The sequence below is a fragment of the Camarhynchus parvulus genome, chromosome 3 (genome assembly GCF_901933205.1).
Source record: "Camarhynchus parvulus chromosome 3, STF_HiC, whole genome shotgun sequence".
In the NCBI taxonomy this organism is placed as follows: Eukaryota; Metazoa; Chordata; class Aves; order Passeriformes; family Thraupidae; genus Camarhynchus; species Camarhynchus parvulus.
In genome coordinates, this window is record NC_044573.1 from 37,643,817 (window position 1) to 37,662,844 (window position 19,028).

A 19,028-nucleotide genomic window follows, 5' to 3' on the forward strand; every position below is an offset into this window, starting at 1 on the left:
ACAAAAAGTACCCGGAGAGCATTAATCAGTGGGAACTTGAGATGTAGCAGACTCTCAGAGCTAGTGATAGAGTAGTATTTTTCTTCTTTCTTTTATCATAAAAAGGGTCTGTAGAAGTATGTACTCGAATCACTAAAAATGTCCAGTTCTCAAGGATGCTGACCAACTTAGTATTCTTAGTTTTGATTTAAATGAAATATTTTCAGCATGTGGTTCATTTCCAAACAAATCAAACAGAAAAAAAACTTGAACCGTAAGTGATGCTTCACATTTCCTGTTGGAAAAGATTCCAGAAGCTCATAAAATGTCTCCAGCCCTTACACTATATCAAGTCATATTAATTTATGGTAGTCAATGGACGGTCAGAAATGGTGGAGAGATGGAGAGCCTACAATATTTACTTTCTTTCAGAACTGTATATCAGAGGGCTTTTTTTTTTTTACCTTTGTACACAACTCAGGCACAGCATCTCTTCTTTCTTGCTTCAGGAAAAAAAGGAAAAAATGAAAGAAGGGAAAAAAAATCTACATATTTGTATTATATTATGTTCTCCAAGTAGCAAATTCCCTCTGCCAGCTATCTGTGGGTGTGCAGCCCTTCCTCAGGAACATGCTGTATCTTCTGAGTTCCTGTGTTTGTGATATCACAGGGCTTTTGCTCTGAAGAACCATGAATGGGGCCATTATGAGGGCCGACAGATAATTAAGATTCTGAGAGGGTCAGGCTGCTAAAAGCGTGTTTAGTGAGGAAATTACAAGGCCAATAAAAAAATGTCTTTGCGAGTTCCGAATGTATTCTTTTCTTCACTGGGTCTAATTTTTCAAGGTCTGGCTGGATCGTGATGAAGTTTTCTTTCATCCTTTTATTTTTTTCTCTCTACAACAGGAGCTGAGGCTGGAATGTAAGTCCAAGTTAATGAGGCAGCCTCAAAGTTGAGGAGGAAGAGAATAAACTGCAGCTCTGAGGCACAGACCATTGGAGATTCCTCTTTCAAACCCTGCCCTTGCCACTCACACGAGTTATTTGATTTGGGAACAAGATAAGAATTCACAATATCTGATTTGTAGAAATAACCTGGAGGAAGGAAAACCAGTCAGAAATACTAATTTCAGATATAATTTTCATCTCTCAGTTTTCTGAAAGTCTCATGTCTAATAGCATTAAGCAAAAACAAAGTACAGATTTCGGGGAAGTTGTGCACTGACTGAAAAATGCGTATCCAAATAGCCCACAGTTCAGCACTTCTTTTTCTGTCAATACTCCGTGACCAGGAAAGGTTTGGAGCATAATTCTCTCCCAGTAATCTATCTTCTCCTTTTCTCTCTCTCCCTGGTTTTTTTTTCCTAGTAAGAAATAGACCTGGAAATTCATTGCTGATTTCCCAGGAGTGTTATTCATGCCAGTTTATTTATGTATTTATTATTCAAGTGCAAACTATTGCAGTTCCTTGTGGTAAACTGCAAATCAAACTGATAGAGGCAGAGGGCTGGCTGTCACACCAAGGGCTGATGCTGTGGCAGCTACTGCCCCTAAGTGATGAGGTGTGAGGACAATTCAGCCTCCTCAGTGCTCAGGTCTGTCCAGGCCTTGGCTTGAGCTGGAAAAAGCCAGTTTGCCTTCACAAGGATTTAATTGTCTTCAGCAGGACATTTAGTACAATTATGTTTTAACATGTGAGCATAGTAGTTTATTGTATTTAAGTGTTGGAACTGCAGCTAGGAGATATCTATAGTAAGGCTGATAAGAAAGGGACAACTTTGACTTGGAGTGTGGTCAATTGCAAAAATAAAAGATGTCTCTAATGTAGCGCTTGTTTCTTGGCTTCCTTCTTATTCCTGATTTTTCATGACCATTTCTCATAATTTATTCACATCCATGTACACAGTCCTTTGTTGCTGTGTGAAAAACCTACACAAAGGCAGTTCATTGATTACACAGAGGAAAAAGTGAAATTCCTGTCAATGCTTAAAGAAATCAAATTAACAGAGTTGTAATTTTACTTTATTGACTTAGTGTTATTCCCTTTCATAACAAAGGATAAAAAAGAGAGTTTGAAATCATTGTGTTCCTTTGTGTGGTATCTTGATTCCCATACAGGTATGCTGATTTACGCTAGCAGAAGTCCTAATTGCTTATTCGAATGCCATCTTCCTATGTCATCTTCGCAGAGACATAATGTTCCTGTATTTTTCATATGACCTTGTCTCATCTGCAAAGCTCAAATTTCACTGCCACTCTGGGAAAGGTTACTGGTGAGAAATGTTTGAGCCTTAAATGGATCCTTAAATTTGAATAGGACCCATTTTTTTATGTGTTGAAAACCAGGCTTAGATCCAAATACCTCAGAAACTTGAGAAGATTCAAATTTGATTTAGGCTGAATTCTGTAACTTAAATCTATTTCAAGTACATAAATAATTCAGTGTGCAAAGAGTGTAAATTCACATGTACATGTGTGTGTGTGTGTACACACAGAGGCACAACATATGCATGTTGATACAAAACCACACAAATGTACATGTCTCGCTTTAGTCTCACACTTGGAAAGAATAAGTGACTTACATATCTTTCACCAGAATTCCATCAGTGTTTACTCTACTTCCTTAAAGAGAATTCAAATTTTAAAAGTTTTTTAAATAATTTCTTGAGTAGCTAAATAATTACTGATGGGAGAAAAACCAAACCAAAACAAAGGAATCAATTTCAGTTTTTTGGAAAATTTCTCTCATTGGCCATGAACTAGATTTTAGACATAAATGTAAGTAGGGTATTTTAAATGTTTATTAGTTGCTTATCATTGTTCTATACGGAAGTCAATATAGATTTAAGTTTGAGTAGGACCATGAAAAGAAGAAAGCCCTCTTTATATGGCTAATACAAGGTAAATAAATTTTGGAAGTGTGATGTAGTGATTGGCAGGCAGAGGGAAAGGATGTTGTGTGGGATGGATGGCAAACCAGGGAATCAAAATGTGGAAATGCAGTAGACATAGAACCATTCTGGCTGTTTTGGAGAAAATCACTGTCTGACTCCTGGTTCTGCAGAAACAAAGACAGGGTGGCCTGGATTTGAATCCTTTTTTACCAGCAAATCCGGTATTCAGGAGAGTTTGCATAACCCATTCCAGCTTTGGCTCATGTCTGTTCTGAATAAGCAGTTAAGCAGTTTGGGTATTTTTCAGTTCCCTGTGGGCTGGCAGAGAAAAGATATGCAGCACAGAGGACTGAAGGAGAGGATTTGTTTAACTTTTGCTGGCCTGCATGGATGCACCTCCCTGAAGTCTTCAGCCACCCTCATTCCCAGTACTAACTGGTGTACCAAGTAGAAGCTGCTGGTCTCACAGACAGAAAATGTTTGGCACTCAGTGCTTCAAACACCTGTTTACAGAGGTTTATATAATTTAGGAGCATAATGGAGCTGTCTGCTAAAAACTCGGGGTGCTCTGAACCTGGTGCTGGTTCCAGCTTGGCAGGAATGGCTCCAATGGGCACAGGAAAAACAGAGAAAGCAGTCAAGTGTTATATCCCTCCCCAAACCCTTATTTATGAGCTGGTGCTAAACCTCAGCTGTACTGCAGATTCTTCCTATGAGAGTATCCAAATGTGTTGTTAGCAAACCAAATCACAGGAGCCAAATTTCATCAGCAGGTTTGTGGCTGAAGCAGTTTTTTATGTGTGTAACTTTTTCCATCTGGATGTGACTTTAGGAACAGGACACCAGATATTAAAAGGGAGAAAATCAAACTTTGGCTTAAGTTTGTCTCACCTATGAACATACATAAGTTTAAAAAAAAATTGACTGAAATGTTGAGAAAGCGCAAGGCTGGTGTTCCTCAGTGTGCAAAGACAAATATTTGGTTAATACCTGCATTCCAAGGACCTGGACAAGACTTAGCCCTTTGGTGCAAAGTGCCCTGCAAATCCAAGGTATGAGACAGCTCCTGTCTCCAAGAATTTGCCTTCTCTGCTCATAACCTACCTGCAAGGAGGGAGGATATCCTGCCTGAGGCATTGCAAGCAGCTAACTGGAAAGCTGAAAGCAGAACCCAGTTCTCCAGCCCAGTGCCTTGCATGATGAGCTTCACTCTGGATTGGTTACTGTTTTCCCACAGCAGTGCTCTGCTGCACTAATTGGGATTAGGTCCCCATTGCACTTAATGCTTCCTGAGCACAGAGGAGGAAGCAAATTCTGCCATAAAAATCTCGACAGTTGTAGCTGCTTAATTGATGGGGTTATTTTAAATCCAGTCAGTTAAATTGCTACGGTCACCCTTTATTATAGCCTAGGCAATTTTATTTCAAGTTAGCTTTAATCAATTAGGAATTGATTTTAGCTAAGTCAGTATAAGAACATCTGATCTGGTTTAACAAAATTGGTTTTAGAGAAGTGAAATGGGTGCAGATTCAGCATGAGCCCAAAGAAGGCTTGCTTTCTCTTTTTGCCTGTTAATGATCAGGTACAAGATATCCCACTAAAACCCCAGATCTTGCACAGCTTCAGCAGATCCTATCCCAATCTTAAACCCTGGCAAAATAAAATGTACAGAAAGGCAGATAATGATGGTTGCCTTAATGAAGGCAACTTGCACACATATGCACAAGCACATCCTCACCCTGACTGCAATGGTCAGTGGAGGAGCTTTGGGAGCAGCAAGTGACATGCAAGATAAGAACTTGCTAAGTCTGCCTGCCCAGGCTGCAGCCCTCTAGGCCACTGAGGCAGCAAACCATCTTGGTCTTCCACTATGTGCTTTTTTCAGCCAGTTTAGTGTTTTGAAGAGGTTTGCAAAGATGGCTGAGCTGGAGGTATGGCAAGGAAAGTGGCTGGGAGCAGGTGGAGGTAGGAAGAGGCAGCAGCAGTTCTGCTTCTTGGCAAAAGTGTGGCACTATATTGTGAAAATGGAAATCCCAGGAGAACTGAGAATTATCAATAGAGAATTTGAGCTATCACAGTTTCTAATGATGTCTTGCCTTCAGGGCTATGAAACATTTGCAAGGTTTTATGACACTTTTGAAGGTTATTTCTCCAAATGACTATTCTGATATTTTTACCATACTGTAAATAGATACTATGCTTTAAAAAAAAACCCTATCTTGTTCTCTTCAATTTGCTGCTATTGTTTTTATCATGATTGTTATGAGTTCTTATGTAGAAACTCTTCATCACTGAATGTTGGAATCTTTCATTTCTGCTCTCATAAATGGTAAGAATAAAGCTACTGAAGTCAAGGACTCACTATTTCTGGTACTATCAGAAGAAAAAAAGCAGTATTTCTGCCTAGGACTTGTTTACTTTGTGGCAGAGCCATTCCCATCCTTGACTTCTTCTGTAGGTACAAGTAGTGTTAATGAGGTGTTAATGTGTATGTAGGCGTCGAAGACATAGATTTGCCTTTGATCAGTCGGTGTTATTTCCTTTTTTTCTTCCTTTTTTTGCCCCTCTAACCTCGAAAAGCTGTTTGCACTATGAAAGCCTTCTGACTTAAGAGAAATTTTTCCAGGAGCTGAAAGAACTCTGAAAACAATGTCTAGTGAAACTCCCACTGACTGCAGTGGGGTCAGTACTGCTCCTTTGATTACAATTGTTTGAAGAGCAAAAACATACTCCCAAGTGTTTGCCTACATGCAGTGTTTGTACTGCTTTAAATATAGGCTTGAAACTAGTATATTGAAAGCAGTATATAAACCATAGTACAATGCAATTGTGCTATAATCAGGAATTTATGCTGATCTTGTTTGATCCCACAAATGCAGATCAGACCACAGTCTCTCCCTATCTGTATTAGTATAATAACGTCAATGTTTTAGGGGTTTTTTTAATGCACACCTAAGGAGTTAACTTGGCACAGAGACTGGGTGTGTTAGTTTCTTGGCTTATAATTATTAACACACACGAAAAAATGAAAGCAAGACATTTAAAGTGACAAAGCTCCAGAACATAGAAAAATTATGCTCTCATCTTATTGATGTGGTCTTCCTTATCCTGTTGCCTTTGTTATCTCTCTTATTCACTCCTGCTGACTTAAAGCAGCATCACCTTCTGTTTATCTGAGTCTCATGAAAAAAACAATTGATTGGGGAGTGTGTGTGTGTGGCTTTCATAAAGCAAACACGTACAAAGTGAAGTTGGAAAGGTTCAGTGCTCATGTCTCCTTCCCCAGACTCTCCAGGCATCCACCTGGGACTCTGAGGCCTGGCACAATCATATATTCAAGTGGAAGACTGTGTGGGTTTCTGCATATGTCTCTCTTGGGACATCCTGTTTGCTGCAGTCATGCCTTACTAGCAGCCAAGAACAGACTCTACTGCCCCAGGTGCTGCAGAGCCAAGCCAGCAGACAGGTCCTGCTCTCTGCACAGCAGCCTGAGCCACACTGCTGGCCTGGCCACATGCAGCAGAAGGGAGACGTGGAGCTCACAGTGGGAGACAACAGCATGGTCACAGCAGCCAGTGTGCTGGCACTGAGGCTGGTGGAGGGCTGAACATGGGAGGTTTCCCAAGAAGAGAAGCTGAAATGGAAAAGAGGGAAAGTGAAGTGAGAAAGAGAAGCTGGGAAAGATGTATGCTCCAAGAAAACTGTGATGCAGGCTGGAGGAAGCAGCCCACTAGCACAAATTGACAACCCAGTCAAAACTGTATAAAAGGCTCCAGGAGCAGCTGGAGGCTCCCAGCAATGATGGCTCTGTAGCTTTCCCTCCTGGCTCTCTACCTTTCCCTCCTGGTTGGGGTCTCATTCAAAATTCAACTTTCTCCCACAGGCCACATGGCAGGATGGGAATCAGGCTTGAAACATGGAGAATTGATTTAAAACAGCCAAGCTGGGCTCCTGTTCCAAAATCCTACTTTAGAGGATTTCTGTCTCTCCCTTGTAACTATAGAAAACCCTGGTTTGATTATCCTTGCCAAACTTCAGTCAACCTTTGGAAGTGCTTCTCTTCCTCCTTTTTCCTAACTCTGAGCATGAAGTAGGAGGGTAGGAGAGATGGCTCATTGCATAAAGCTATGCCCAAGGGTTCTAAAGATGTAGAGTAGCTGGAGGACTGGGTCCCAGCCCCCTGAGTCCAGAGGTTTCTGCCTTATCTGACTGTAATGAATCCAGTTCTGCCTGTTTGTGTTTGGAAGAATACAACAACTCCTAAAAATAGGAAAGGGAAAGTGTTAACATACTAGCAAAGGAGAGGCATAGCAAACTATGCACATCTCTGTGTATAACTCTTATTTACAAGGTTTGTTCCCTGAACTTAAGCAAGCTTGCAGCAGCAGAGATAAATCATGTGGCCCTGGAAGCATTTGCTGTTTCCTACATAAGCAAGAGCTTCTATTTCTTCCTCCCCCACCCCAGTTTATGTTTTGCTCTCCCAGTTGGAGTTTAATGTGCTTTGCAGTTTCCTCTATTTTTCTTTTTGAGTGTGTTTTGATTTTTTCATGTTGAAGTCTCTGCTGACAAAAGGTGTCAGCCCATTTAACAGCTGCTGGGAGACAAGTGCTCCGTGGATGCAGACAGCATGACAGCGTGGGAGGCCAGACGAGGCATCCTTTGGGCAGGCAAGCACCATGTGTTCTTGGCCTCTGAGTCCATTTTCCCCTTCAGCTGGGATGTTTAGAGCACATAATAGACAATGCTGATTTTTGGAATGGGAGCTTAGTGCTTTGGATGTGAAAGCATGCTGTATGTTTTCACACCTGAAACTCTTCAAGGAGAGATCTGAGATCTTTCCTTTTATGCGCATACATTGAACTTTCTTTGACTGGCTTCAGACTATTTTTTTTTTACCACATATGGTGATTGCTTCCAATGTGTGCTTATAGAAACTGGAGACATTTACATTCCTAGTTTAGGGAAGACTTGACAGATATTTGATTTGAGTTGGTTTGTTATTCCTAGTTCTGGCTTATTGCAACCACAGTGCCTACTGCTGTATCTCTATTGATTGCAGACAGACATCCTGAGGGATAACTCTGTGTTCTCTTTCATTTAAAAAGGAGAAAAAAACGCATGTCTCCAGCCCTAGTGCTTGTGAAGACAGACACAAATACCTGATGCAGGCTGTTTGATGAGACTGAAAGTGTGTCGCTGTGAGTTTTAAAACGTCATCATTTATTCTCCCTGACTTCTCTGTCATTCATTGAGGTACCCACAATACTAATGTGCAGAACTGTGCTGAAAAGGCTGTAGAAGAAGAGTACCTGCAATTTTTTGCGTTAAACTAGCAGGAGAGTGCTGAAGTGAAACCCTGAGGGACACCCAACCTGAATTCAAAACTCTGCCAACTCTATAGCAAAATTGCATCTGACACTCCCTACTCAAACTCCCTTATTTCTGTCCAGACAGGCAAATTCCATTTGCCCCCTGGATTTAGCAGGTTTGGGATAGTTTCCTTGAGCCTTATCCAAAGGGGAAACTAGGATATTTCGTTTATTTTTGCGTGTCTAGAGCACAAGAGTCTCTGAGAGTTTCTCTGGCAGCCCAGATGTTTTTCCTACTAGAAAAAGGCCCTGACCATGTCCCATTGTGTCAGTAGACCAGGGTAGAAGTACAAGTGTGGTTATCTGCTGGCACTAAAGATCTAGCTTCTGTCATTATAGAAACTTAATCAAAGAGTCTGTTCCAGTTCTTCAGCATTGCATTCTCTTGCCTGACATATCTGGGCTGCTGTTCTGACTTTCCTTTATGACACTGCAGGATTTGACTGCTCTGAAAATGAAGGCAGCCTGTACACTCAGCGCAGGTGAGTAGCCCAGCAGTTTACCTCTGGCCTCTCTGTTGCATGTTGCCTAAGTGTTTGTGGCGGTCTCTGATGTATTGCCCCATGCCTCCTCATTTAAAGCCAGCATGGCCAAGTTCTCAAAAACATTGAAGATTCCCACAAATGCAGGACTCTGTCTCACAGGATGAGAAGACAGTCAGTCTTCAGCTTTTTTTTTACCTCTTTCCTACAGCTCCTAGAAGTGAAAATGAGGCTAGGGGAAATGGCAAACATCATACTCCAAGCCCTAAAAATTTGTGGTTGCTGTGGTACAAATCTTTTAGAGCAACATGCTTGCTCTATTTCATTTAATGAATTGATCTGATGGCTTGTGCTCCTCTGAAGCCACTTCCTCTTGCTCGTTTAGTTTTCCTTCCTCCCTCTAAGCCCCAGAATTTAGACCTTTCTCATCACACTACCTGTCTATTGGAAGGAGATCTCCACTCATTCCTGCCAAATGAGAGAATATCAAAGCCTGTGCTGAGCGGCAGTAAAAGAGCAATGTTGCTGCCTGGAATTACATCAGGAGCTCCGTCCGTATTAGACCGTGTAAGTGCTACAGCAGGGAAACAAGTAGCTGAGCCTGTTCAAAAGCCTATGAATTCTTTCTTGCATTAAGTTAATTAGTGAGAAATGAAACAAGAAGCTGGTGCATGAAAGAAAAGGATTAGGTATCTTGTATCTTAGTAGCTCAGTGGAATTGCAAGGAAAAGGGATCCAACTCATCAGTGATAAGAAATAAGTGTTTTATCCTCGTTTCAATTTTGAGCAAAATTAGCTGTGTGTTTTACCTGCTGATGGACAGAGAACATTCAGCTGCTGAGGCAAACATGATAACAGATAATCCAGGAAAATTTGTGTGACCCCTCAGCGATCAAGCACAGTCCTGTCTGAGCCATGTTCTACTGGCTGAGAAGCACCATCTAATTCCCTTCTGCTCTCACTCTAACTGGCTGATTCAGGGAGTAGGAAACTCAGAAATGAACACACTCTCTCCTCCCCAGCACTTAGCAGCACCAGGAAAATATGGCAAACAGATGGGAGTCAATGTATCATCCAAATGAAATCCCACCCTTCATGAAAATGTGCCAGCTGAAGAGGAGACGGGATTCTTATCGGTGTCCTTTGCCATAGATAGCAAATGTGATTCTTTTGGCTCAAAGACAGCAGTGAGTGCTTTGATTTTTTCCTCCTTTGGGTGTTGTCATCTTGTCCAGGTGGTCTTTGAAGCTTGGGACATGCAGAAGCATGAGACTTTCCAGAGAAAGCTCCAGATGCCCTTGGCAAACTTGTTTCTCCTAAATCCTCCTTTCCTGCTGTGTCTGTGGCTGGGGCTGAAATTTTGAGAGAAAAAACTAGCAGGATAGTTAAGAAAAATCTAACAAGCTCTTGAGCTGTATTTTATGTGGACAAGATATATTTCCATCTGGAGTTAGGGTGGCAGCTTTTCCTTGCCTTGCTGACAGACTTCATGTTGTCATGAACAAAACTTGCTTTTAATGGGTATTGGGATCCCTTTCCCCTTCATGTGTTTCAGTTGTGACATTTGGAAATATTACTCAGGAAATCTCTTGCCATCTGGGTCTCCAGCAGCCTCAACACCTGCACCACTGATGCACACTTGCCTCTCTCAGCAGCACACCCATCTCTTCCCCTGCAGCTGTCCCCTTCAGATTCTTTGCCTCAGTCTGTCAGCAGAGTCACCAACAGAAACCAGCTCATGGTTCCTGTTCAGTCCTTTTTCCAGCCTATAAACTTGACAGGAGACTTCTCTATTTGCTCAGTTTCCATTACATGCCACAATGTGAAGAACATTCCTGCAACATTTGAGGAGGCACAGATTTACCTGGAAGTCTCCCCACCTGCTCATAGGGAGCAAGATGTCACTTATCTTCAAAACTCACAAGACAAGTACTTCTCCAGTCTGAATTTTGAAGGGGGCAGCTTAGGGCTGCCTCTTTCCCTTCTCAGCTACAGTGCAGCCTCACTACGCCCGTACAAAAGGCTCTTACCCTCAGCTCCAGGATCACCTCTGCTTTGCTGAGCATCTCCATCAGCAGCAAACAGCCTACTGAACAGTCCTCTTCCTCCACTTCATCCCCTGCAAGTTCAGGTGAGGGTGGCTAGGAGGATGTTTTTCTGTCACCTCTGGAACAGAGCTGTTGATCTCTTCTCAGGGCTAATGGTGAAGCTGAGGTCACCCCACGAGGCACAAGTGCACACTCACACACTACTGCTCACCTGAGCAGACTGCTGGCACCTTCACTCACTGGGGTAGCTTCTGGTCTAGCTCAGCCCTGAAGGGCTTAACTGCTCCAAAATAAAGCTAGGAACTGGCAGGAAGTCTTGACTAGCTGTGCTCCTTGATCTGCACTCAGGGTCACAAGCAAGGTAAGCCAACAGACTAAAAGTGGTAGGTATGTGCAATTTTAAATGTTATACATGTTCATAATTATATGTACTATACTTTATATATGTATATAGTTACATACATATATAAAATATTTGTGTATACTTACTGAGGAGAACTATGACTGTATCACTCAGAAACCATCCAAATTATTATACCACAGCAGAAAGCTGGATCAGCTCTGCGGAAGCCAATGGAACAATGAATGAGATTAATGTGCCATTTTCCTTGGGTAAAGAAGGATATTTACATGAAGTACAGCATTTCAAAATGGTCAAGGGTGCTTTTAAGTCTATGAAACATTGTTGTTTAAATATATGTGTAAAATTTCCTTTTATAGCTGGTAAGACAGTTGCTAGGGAGTTTACTAGCATGAGTGGTCTTTTCCAAATTAATGTTACATTTTAATTAGAATAAGTACTGTACTGCTAGAAGACAGCAAGAATATGGAAAGAGCATTAAGTTCATTCCAGTTCCAGGTTTCACAGGTAGGTTTCATATGTTGAAAGCTGGACATACTATGGGAGTCCTAAGTACTGCTGGCAATTCCATCTAGCTAGTGAGTTTATGTAAAATCATTGACCTTGATCTGAGGATAGACCTCTTTAACACAATCAATACAGGTGCAATCAGATAAGAACATTCTACTGTTTTATTAAAGTGCATCTAATTCAAAACTCAATAACTCTCACAAATCCTTAATCAGAGAAGACATCCTGGGAGGTATTTAGGTGAGTGATCTTATAACTCTTGCTCTCTCCTTGTTAGGATGGCATTTTACAAATAGACATGTCTGTTTCCTCCTTACCCTCCCTGCCATAATTCTTTCACTATACAGTTGTGTTGATTATCACGCATTTATCAAGTATTTTTGCCTTCATTTATTTAGAGAGAGTGAGTCAAGTGACAGCTTCTCTTTACCCTGTCCCCCGGCATCAGGGTGGCCAAGCATACAAATGCAAATGTGGCTCGTTTGCTGGCACGCTGGGTGCTGTGCTCTAATCCTTGGCTTAGATGTGTGGCCCTATAGGAGGTGTAGTGTTAATGCAGGCTCTCTAGCTCAGGGTGGCCGGGGATAATGAAAGAAAACAGTCCATGTGCAGCATTATGTGATAGTTTAAGCAGAATGAAAGCCAAAGGCAATGACTGTATTTTTAGAAATTATTTTAGATCAAAATGATGCATACAGAATAAGACAAAATAACCACATGGTAGAGAGCTCTGAGAGCACTGCTTACAGTGAGGTAATTATTATTTTTTCCAGGTGATCCTCAGCATGTTCCTCGATAATGCAAAACAAATTGTAATTTGGAGCAATTGAGCTGAAGGCAGATTTCTTTTTCAGTCATTTAAGTTCGTATATGGCAGACTGAGGGGAATCAGGTCTTTTCACTGTTGTTTCTCCCTTTCTCATTATGCCCTTATGATGGCCTTTATCAGAGGACATTTCTAGGAAATGGCAAGGTGACCCTGGCTCAGCCTTTGCAAATTTCTGTGTGTGTTTTCAGCTATTTTTCTAAGCGTGTGAATGGCTACACATGCTTAACTAGACCCCTGGTTCCCTGCATTACACAAAACAGCACTTAGCCAGTCCATAGAATAAAATAAGAAAAAAATAAATTGGTTTGTAACAATGTACAGCACAGAGAGACTCAAGAGGCTGCAGTACTGCAACAGTCTCCTTAACAGACACGTCCAGTGAAAAGAGAGGATGTCTGGATTGTGACTCCTTGCAGTCAAGAATATTCCAGTTCAATTCTGATCCCTTTACTCCCTCAGACTTGAACCTTGAACTTTTATTTCAATAATTATATATTAGTTATTCTAATAACTTCTTCCTCAGTCTATTTCTACCTCAGCTGTTTTAAGACCTAAGTTGGTTGTTATCTTGTTCAAGACGATGCCTACAAAGGACAAAACTACCAAGTTCCAATTCCCACATGCACAAACACACCAAGAGCTGTGCTTTCCAGGAGCAGAATTCTGTGTCTCCTTTTCCAGGTGGGCCAAAGTAATATCTCCTGTGGTAGAAACAGAATTTGAAAGGGGATGGACTGAGCTAGTTGGTTGTGTTTTGCTCAAGTTCTGCTCTCTGGGAAAAACTGAATTATCATCTTTCTCTAGCAAGGAATGCGGCCTGGGTCATCTTCTTCTGTTCTAAGGAGACAGACTGAGGGCAAGAGTGGTGAACAACAGAGATCCAGGCAACCCTCCTGGAACTGGTTTGGTGATGCTACTACAGCTGATGGAAACAGAAGGAAAGAATTGATCCTTCCTGGTCAATACCAATTGCCATCATAGTTGTTCTGGCCTTCCCTTCTGTGCACACCAGGAGCATGAATTTCCAGGGCTCTGGTGCAGGCAAAGCAGGGCTCACAGTTACTTTGCTGTTTCTGGCTGCCTGTTAAATTAGATGGCTTTCTGCTTGGCTTGTGCTTCATCCCTGCAGTCTCCTCTGCTCTCCATGTCCAGAAGTGTGCTTGCTCCATGTAGTGATGATGGCTCTTGTGCTTCCTGAGGCACTTCAATATCTCTCAGATACAGCATGATGCTGTGTTGTCTTAGCTTGGGTCCTGAGGCCACTGAAGCATTAGTGCTGCACAGTGCAAGGCCCTGTCTCTTGGTCATTAGCATCATCTTCTCCAAAATGCTGAGGTGATTTATCAGATTTCACACAACAACTGGAAATAAAGTACAGAAGAAAGTGCTATGTATTTGTGTTGTATTTTTCCTGGTGTTTTGGTTGTTTGCTTATTTGTTTTATATTACTGAGCTTTTGATTACCTCAAATATCTGTTTAAAACACAGTTTTGAAAGAAGATGTGCTGGACAGTGGAATGGTTAAATGCAAAGGCATGCTAAGTATCTTGGCCTTTGCCACAAAAAGCATTGCTGATTCAAGACATTACATAAAAGCTTCTGCTGCACTGCAATCTCTCAGTAGTTACTCTAGTTAGCCTTTTCACTCTCCTTCTGCAAGGCTAAATAATACTCTCTTTTTATTTTTTGTAATCAGAATTTATGTCATATAATCTCTGAAAAGTACTTTTTGTGTGTTTCAACTTTGATAAATGCAGCCACCAGTGGAACAGAAATAAAATTAAAATTTATCTCTGCACACTTCTGTGTGCTGGGACTACAGTTCAAAAGCAGTGTTATTTTGGAGAGCTTGGCGAGGAGGAGATGCTGATGTTTGGATGTACACAACACTTCAGACAAAGAGTTAAAAAGGAAAATGCTATTTCTTATTGCTAAAGGGAGAAACAACAGTGAAAGAGACTGAAAAACTGTCCAGATGCTGCATTATATCCACAATGATATGTAACTATTCTGTATTAATGAAATAAAGCCACAGGCTCTGAGTAAGTTTGTGCTTTTTACTGATGTGTTGGACTCCGAAGGATTCCCACCCCCAATGGAAAATAAGGATACAAGAGATCTAATTATAAATGGGAGCTTGAGAAGCACAAGGCTTTAAACTCTTCTTCTACTTAATGGAATTTGCTGTGGTGCTAAAATAGTATTCCCCCCGTTATTCTGACATGAAAAACATTAGTGAATATTTGATTTTATTGTGGAACAAATTATGGTAATAATGAGTCTTTGAGAGAAAAAAAAATGCTCAAAATGGTACAATCTCATTTAAAATGTGCATGTGTAAAATAGACCAGATACACAAAGTGTTGTCTGCTACTTCACCAAGAGACTGTTATTTTATGAGCTGCATGCCCTTTCAGCATAGCGCTCAACATGCGCCATTTGCCTGTCTCAACCCCACTCTTACTGCAAACTCCTTTCTTTATATAATTTGGGCATTGGGACTGTATGAACTGTTAGGTTTCAGCTCCTACTCAGCAATCCAAAACTGCAAGGTCAGGTATCATTTGGCAGAAAATTCTTCCTATCTTTCCAATTGATTCTCAGACATGATGGCATCAAAGACTGATCACTTCCAGTCAAAATGTGAACAGCCAAGCAAACATTTATGCTGGATTTGTTAAACTTATTAATTTAATTTGCACTTACTGTTACAAGAATGACTGAACTCCAGGCAAGAAAGTAAGGAAGAAATACCAGAGATGAATGGACTTAGAAGGATTATTTAATTTTTTTTTCCTTTGGCTATCAATACACTGATTGCTGAAGTGGGTGCTGTCAAGAGAGATGTCTCCTGCTACCTTTTGCTTTTAATGTTGCATCAATGTTAGAAAAATGTATGAGAAAACAGTTTCCTCTTGCTTGAGGATGAGATGAAGAGTGACTAAGCTTCCAAAATCCCTCTCTGGCAAGGACACTCTCTATACCCTATACCTTGACAGTAGGTCTTTTGACCTCCCTTTGACTTTTTCCTTGGTAAAATGAAAATAACCCTCTACTTGTGAGATTTGTTAACAGGAATATGTCAACGAAGATAAGAGGCACTTTGGTGCATACTGGGATCAACAGGAAAATTTTTCAGTCATTCCAGTAGGTCAGGTCACACTGTCAGCATGGGAAGCTGTAAAATAAGTTTTCTTGTCCAAAAGAGACCGGTGGATTACTTGGGACATTTTCTGGGAAGTAAAGGTGGTTGTCCTGTCACATTTTCTCAGGAGCAATGGCTGCAAGGTTCAATGGGAAGTTTCTGTAGAGGGATATACTGAATTTATATTCTTGATACATTGGAATTCTCTCTTCGGCAGACCCTGCCCACACTGCAGTGTCCTGGCCCTTTCAGATGTCTGTGAGTATGACTCCAGGAAGGTGCATGTGGCAGGGGTGGGGGGAGAGCTACTTTTGCCCCCTAAACTCTTTCTCATAATGCCCTTATGATGGCCTTTATCAGAGGACATTTCCAGGAAACTGCAAGGTGACCCTGGCTCAGCCTTTGCAAATTTCTGTGTGCATTTTCAGCTATTTTTCTTTTGCTGGCTATAAATGAAGACTTCCCAGATTCCCTGAAGGTCGTAACTCAAAAAAACCCTTAAAAACCAAAACATTCATTGAGTTTTTCGTCAGCATGAGAGGATAATTTTGTTTTTCTGTCTTTAAAGTATGTCCATGTCTTGTATGTTTTGGGTCACATAGTTGAACACACATGTAGCCATTACAGCAGGGATACAATTTTTCTGAAGATGTTATTAAAGTGACTTTTGCTTTATTTTGTGAGCCAGGGATTCTCAATGTTACTAACTTAATGACAAATGAATGTGAATGATGAAGTCAAATGAAAGATCTTTTTGTTATAGCTAGGTTGTCTTATTTTTATAAAAGCATCTAAAAATAAAAATAAAGCAGGGTATAAGTATACGTTCGTTTCCTCAGAATGAATCATATAAGCCCTTTGCACTCTGTTGAGTGATTAAATGAAAATGACTTGGGCCAGTGAAGATGTGAAATGGATTTTTGTCACTGAGCAAGCCTATTGAAATGACTCTGTTTCACAGAGCCAGCAGCATGATGTTTAAATGGAGTTTGTTTTGGAGCATGGGTCACACTGGGGCAGGTTTCCTCACATAAGCTACACACAAATGTAGGCTAAAGAAAACAATAAATGTGAGCTGTCAGAAGATCTTATTAAGAATTTGCAGACCTTACTCTTAAATAGGATGGAGGAAGGAAATATCTCACAATCAAAGGCTTCACTATATTCATGGTTAGCCTTTGTCCCAGTCAAAAATGTAGGACACTTTTAATATAATCTCACAGCATAATGTAATCAGACTGTCTGAGGGATATCTTATGCTACTCTGATAGTCAACAATCAAGTCTGGTCAAGGACAGTCAAATTGTTTTATTGCACATAACTTGGCAAGGGCTAAGGAAAAACGTGTATGAATTTAATGGCTCAAGGCTTTTATTACTTTCCCAATAGGTGATTTTAAAAATGTACTTCCTTGCCTTCATGTCAAATGCAAAGTGAAATGGATGGCCTTAAAAATCATAAGTTGGAGAGAGAAAGAGAAAGAATAACATTCCTCAGATGTGAGCCTGCAAATTCAGGTCCTAAAGAGGACCTGAAGTCCAGCAAAGGATGTTCTAGAAGACTCGGGACAGCTGTAAAGTGTGACACCACAGGACACTTGTCAATCCATGTTCAACAGACCTGGTATTAGAGGACAGGCTCATGGAAATTTCAGTAACCACACAACTGAGGAAAGACTCCTGCTCTGCTGCTCTAGAGGTACTATAGATGTCCTGTCCACCTCATTTAACCTTCCTCTAATGGAGAGAAGTCCACAGGGAATGAATCAGAAAAACAAGGGATTTGCATGATTCATGTATGAGAATGAAAACAAATGTTTGATTTGGGAGAGGAGTAACAAGTTTGGGGAATGCATTCCCATTCTATGGAACAGAAGTTTTTTCTTTAAATCATCATCAGATTGAGGATACAAGAAGCAAGCCAGAATTAGTTTTTTCCCTTTGATTACAAGGCCCAGGTTACAATGTTAGTAAAGTGAAACTTGATTGAGTGGTTTAATCTTTATTAAAATTCTGCTAGCACAATAGAAATATTGCTGATACTAGATTTGGAAATAATTATACACTGACCAATATACTGCACTTTTAAAGCATTTGTAAATGTTCTCTCTCATGTATGTCAGGCAGCCAGAACAATTCTTTTGTCAACCCACAGCAGTGCCCCCAAGTGTAGAGATTATTTTGTTTATTTGAGATAGTAAAGAGCATGACTAGCTGGAGTATAGCTACCCAAAGTACAGTTTAAACAGGAGGTCATAGCTGGTATGTTACAACTCCTGCATAAGTGCTACACAGTCTCTGTCAACTGAGAGCAACAAAACTTGATTTTAATTCCTGTTGCAAAAAGGCACAGCTCTGGTGCCCAGCCTCAGACAAGATTTGCCATTGAGTCAGCATTGGTCAAAAAGGCAGAGCTCCTTCAGTTAGAACATGACCTGCAGAAACAACCCAGCTTTTCAAAGGCAGTTTGGTCTTTGACCAAACCCTGTAAATCTGGTAAAACTTAGCAGGATCATGTTGAAAAGGCTTTAATGCAGGATTTTGCGGAAGTGACCATTGACTTCAGAATACTCAAACACGTGAAGTAGGCTGGCTGACTTCTGTCAGGAGATATGTCCTGGAGGCACTGCTAGAGATATTTCTTCTAGTGGAAACAGACATGAACAGTGAAGACTAATTTGTAGTCCAATTTTTTTTTTCTAGATTATCTCTGACTTTTATCATGAGCTCGATATCATTCATATGATCTTCACGAATTTATGCTGCACAGTTAAAGTTCTTTGAGGAGTTTAAGTTTAAAGCAGAATTGAAATATTTTAAAGGACTTTATAATGGCATATTGGAAGCACTGCAAATCCCTTGATAGCCTAAATGGATGGAAACATCCTAGAGTACAAATGAGTTAGAGATTAATTCATGGCACCTTGCGCAGGCTTGGGGAATTCCATGTGTTTGAAATAGTTTCACAGCACAAGCAATCTGCTGGACAGTAGAAATGTCCTTTCAGCCTCTCCTCACTTCCCAAAATGAGTGTTTAGAGGAAGGAATCTTTCTTCTTTTGCTGTCCTCCCCATTGCAGTCTTTATATTGTCAAAGAAATTGAAGAAGTTGTAGGACATTCCTCTGTGTACTGCAAGTTATGGAAAACGTCATAATGAGAATTCAGAACCCAGGAAGAAGACTGGTTCACATTTAAAAGATTGTAGACTAAAAATGGCTAAATGCAGCTGGCCACAGAAGGAAGCTTTAGCATCTGCTGAGACAAGTGACCAAAATGCCCAAAATGTCCCATGGTAGTTAGAGCCAGGAAAACTTTCCATGTCCTTAGATGCCCAGTTGAAATTAAATTGGGACTTGGAAACAGGTTTGCATCTTTTGTTTGAAAGAACAACTTGAACTAAACAGGGTA